General features: G+C 32.5%; 1 protein-coding gene across 2 annotated transcripts in view; it reads left to right on the forward strand.

Annotated features, from left to right (window-relative positions):
* The window catches only part of LOC121444736 (synaptotagmin binding cytoplasmic RNA interacting protein), a 40,121-nt gene extending 35,615 nt beyond the window's left edge, over positions 1–4,506 (forward strand). For both annotated transcript variants that reach the window (XM_041646636.1, XM_041646637.1), the window contains exon 12: positions 1–4,506. This exon is cut by the window's left edge. The gene's annotated coding sequence lies outside the window, so the exon portion shown is untranslated.
* Positions 4,507–4,750: the final 244 nt, after the last annotated feature.

The raw sequence follows: 4,750 nt of genomic DNA on the forward strand, positions 1-4,750 counted from the left end.
AGTGGAGTAATGGTAAGGAAAATCAAGCAACCTTAAATATCTCGGCTGTATAGGAGCATATTCTATTGCAGAAGACCTTCCTATGAAGATCATGGAATCAAATACGGGACATTGAACTAATACTTGGACTTTGATATGAATTTCTTTAACAATTTTCTCTGCAGTGCAAGTTATTAAACTAAAGCTACTCTATTTTCCAAATGTGTTCCAACGAAAATCCTTCATAACTTCTAGCATGGTATCTTAATAAAGAATAAAGTTCTTCTCTTTAAAAAATCTGCTCTAAGTAGATTTTTCCCCTCTTTTTAATTAAGGATCTCAGCAGTGGTATTCTGAAATATTCTCTTGAATTTGTGCATTTAAATTTTATTGCAGTGATATAGATGAATGCCACTGTTGGTACCCTTAAATTTTATTTCTGCTCACCAAGGTTAATCATGATTGTCTATATCTTTTTTATAGTAATCACTTTTGAATTGTGTTCAGATGCAGTTTCAGGTGTAATCATCAGAGCTGGTTAGTCAGGCATTCCAGATAGTGGTTCTTTTCAGAACCTTTTTTAAAGGGTTGGTTAACTACCTCAGTAGCAGAGGATTGAACTATACCCTGTCTGTACTGTACATAGAAAAATCTTTGTAGATAAAAGCAAGGCTTGTTAAATATGATATGAGGGTAAGATTTTAATAAACCAAATGTAACATTCTTAGTTGCCTTTAGTTTCAGAGGCTTGTAAGACTTCCTCATGACCATCATAACAGGCCTTGCTTTTGTCGTATTTTGTGGCTGAAAAAGCAGCCTTGCTTCTTCAGATATGTAGTTATTTGGATGTATAATAGTTTAGCAAGATGTTACTTTTGTAAGACATCAGATGTTCAAAAAAGTGCATCCGAACTTGTACTAAATACTGCAGTGTCCCTTTATAAAAAGTCAGACGAAAACTGACAGTTGTACAGCAAAGCCTGACATTTGGATATTTTGAAGTTTTTTCATAAATCATAGAAATTAGTATATGGCTGTAGTTTAGCTTTTTAGGTAAAAGGTATGTTTCATTAGTGCATTTGTTACTGCTGATCACTATAAAAATGTGAATCAGCTTTCCATTTCTTATGCAGGTCATGATAACTTGTAGAGTAGAGTACAATCATTTGTGCTATGTTTTTAATTTTCTAAAGCACCTTGATGACAGTGAGTGTTCAGTGGTGAAGCATCCTCTATTGAATCACCCTCAAAAGTTTTTTGCCAAGTCCTAAGTTGATAGCTTAAAGTCGAAAGTAAAATTATAGTTTAAGTAGGACTTGGTGTAAAGAAATACCTTCCCCTTCCCCAAAGGGATACTGCAGTTATATCACATAACCAATAGGCACCACGATGAAGATCAGAGCTTATACCTAATTAAGGTTTTATACACACCAGTTTCCCAGTAAATGCAAATTTAACAAGAAAATTAGATATGTCATATGTTCAAAATGCTCATGGCAAACAATCATTTTGCATTCCTGCAAATAAAATTGTTTTATACTGTAAGCTGGAGGCGAGTGTAACTTATTTTTGTAATAAAGTTTTTATTTTTTTTATGTGTCATTAATATAAATGTGTGTTAGTATAGAAAATCTTCTGGTTTAAAAACTTAGAATTGCACACATTTCAGTATGTTCATTTGTACTTAACATAATTTTAGAATAGTGGTTGCCAATAGCCTGTATGTTTCCCATTAATTGGTTTTATTTTTCTTTCTTTTTTTGTTACCTTAATAAACCATTTTAGTATGTTGTATGTCAGTTACTGGGATAGCTGGGGCATAGAGTGTAATTTAAAATTTGTCAATAAGTATTCATTGGAATATATGTAAATGTGCCTTGCCGGTTGTTGAAACTTACCTACAAAATGAGTATGGGGTGACAAAAATTTGTTCCTGGTGCTTAATGAAACTTTCTTCCACTGATTTTATATATTACCCTGTGCTTTTTAAAAGTACATCTCTCAAATCATATTGTAAGTTTGAGGGCTACACAAAACATGTACATTTCATACATAGTAAGTATACAAGGTTATGGAAAGTGGGTCAATTAAATGTAGCCTTCAGCAAAATCAAATCTCAGTGTAATCCTTGGTGCTGGCAATTCCCACGTCCAAGGAGTAAAATGATCCCATTTAAGAGGTCATTGCCATTCCTATTGGCACTTAACTGTCATACCATTTTTAACGGACACTGTCAAGGTCTTTTAGTTAATTCGTGAATTTATTTGTTGGGAAGCTAGAACAGGTTTGTTTGACTTAACTGCGTTGTCAAAGTTGAAAGATGAACACCTTTGTGAGTTCACAAATGTGTTCTTTAAGAAAACATTGAAGTGTGGAGCTCTGTGGGTTTCTAAGACTTGGCTTTTTTAGTTTGGGGACATGGGAGGGAAAACTGATTAAAAAGAAATTGTGAAGAATTGATGGTTATACTTAAGGGTAATGTAAACATTGGTGATAAAATATAGACTCAAGTGAAAATACTTGACAGTGTTCATTTTAATGACTTTGAATTTAAGCCATTATAATTACTTTTAAAATTAAATATCATTTGCACTGTTCTGATAATGGGTGCAGTTTTTGAGCAATATAATCAGAGCTAAATATGCATGTAGTGATTAGTGATGTGAACAATTAAGTTCTGAGAAGAAATACTAACCGTGGTATTTTCAAACTTAAATTTCTGTAGTAAAATCAGTAACAAACTCTTAAAAGAAACAAGAAAAACAGGCAATGCATATAAACATAATTTTGAATGTTGTGTGGCCTATAAAGCAATAATGCAATTTCTATGGAATGTCATGGGATATGAGAAATGGAAATGCGAAAATAACTAATCCTTTAGTAAAAATGTCAACATGTTAAAAGGGGGAATGTTAACTAATGTAGGTTATTGCATTTGTGATTTGTTTCTGGGTTCTTGGCTTTGACAGCTTCAAAGAATGGACAGATGACAATTTAAATTTTGTATATATTGTCAAGGAAAGGGTCTTTAATAGTCAAGTCCCTTCCTTGAGATAAAAAATATTATCCTTAATAATTTTGATTGTTGAAAAGTTACCTAACCAAAACAGACGCAAGATTTTGTTTCTGCAGACTACTTGGCAATCAAAAGTGTTCATAAATTTAGTTTATCAGTTGTTAGGAAGTTACTTTGTGAGAAAGTTGTGTTAATTATAATCTTCCCAAGCATGCTTTTTTTGTGCAAGATATTTAGCCATTACAATTGAATCACATGTTAAAAACTGAGAATTGAATTGCATAAAAGGAATCATGTTCACTATGGCACATAACAGCATCATGAGAAACTTTTACTGATTATTGCAGAACTTTTCCTATTGGATGCAAATCTGATTAGACAAAAGTATAAGCATTTTTCATAATAGATTAGGAATGTTATAAATGGATTGATGGGGTGATATGGGCTATATGCTTGTATATAAGATATTTGAAAAGATGTATTTAGTATTAGGATGAACATCAAACCACATGGGAAAATTAGCTTTTAGTACAGCTTTTTTGGAATTACTTGGTCAGAAACAGCAAATACATATTTGATGTAGTTACTGTTTGATGGGAGAAATTAATATATAGAAGGGCTTCATGCATTAAAAAAGGTAGTCAATCCTAGAGTAAATGGTTACTCAGGTTCCTAACACTCCAATAATACCATCCAAGACTGTTTTCTCCCCAGTTATACATAGCAAGAACAGGAATTCAGCAGTGGGTATAAAGTTCACAAATAAACAACTTAAACTTTGACAATACATGCAACAGACTTCTTGGGATGATTTTTATGGTGTAGTATTTACTTAGTAATCTTACCACTCTATAGGGCATGCCACTAAAGATGCTAATTATGAACCAAGGCTCACACAGGCATTTTTTAAAAACTGAGCCATGTATTGATGGACTTTTGGAGTCTGTCACTTTTTAAAAGTTCTTAAAACATAGACCATATTAGCACCACAGTCTGCCTTCAATAATATACCTAAAATGTTTTTTCAGGACCAGAAGCATTCAGTTGGACAACAATTTTTGCAAATGCAAATCAGTATTACTCTGGGTCAAAGGTTAAGTTTTTAATATTAACAGTAGTCTGGTAAACATTTAGAAGTCTGACATTGAGAAACAAAAGCTTGTACCTGAGTATTTTAATTAAAAATTAGATTTTAGCTTATTTAAATTCTTTTACATTTATTTATCCATAGAATTTATATTTATTTCATTCCTTTCGTCTCACAGAAAGCTGTCTGCAGGCTTTTTGATTTGGATTAGATTTGTGAAGTACTGTCTTTCGCCAAAAACCTCAAATTACTTGTTTTTTTTTTCCCAACGTAGTGGGTTTGTGCTTGTTTGGAGATCAGTTCAAAAACTATCTGTACTATCTGTACTGCCTCTGATGTTAAGATTTTATGTATAGCATAAGGAAGCTAGCTCTGACTATATTTTCCTAAGAATAAAGACCTATTTTTGTAGCATGTCTTAGGATCTCCAGGAGTCCAAGAATTATTGTGGGTGTCCTCTACTTCATCATTTTTCACTCAACACCTTTTTAATAGACACTTGGAATCTTTAGTGCTCTGTCGCGTTTTGATCATGATACATTCAAAATAACTAGGAAATGGTAAAAACAAATTCCCCACATATCTCTAATTGCAAGTTACATGACTGGGAGATGTATAGAATAAATGTTTTTGCGCTGGTCTTCATTTAATTTTAAGTTATGGAACTA

The sequence above is a fragment of the Microtus oregoni genome, unplaced genomic scaffold, assembly GCF_018167655.1.
Source record: "Microtus oregoni isolate MIOR12 unplaced genomic scaffold, Mior012 000139F_ref0000186, whole genome shotgun sequence".
NCBI lineage: Eukaryota > Metazoa > Chordata > Mammalia > Rodentia > Cricetidae > Microtus > Microtus oregoni.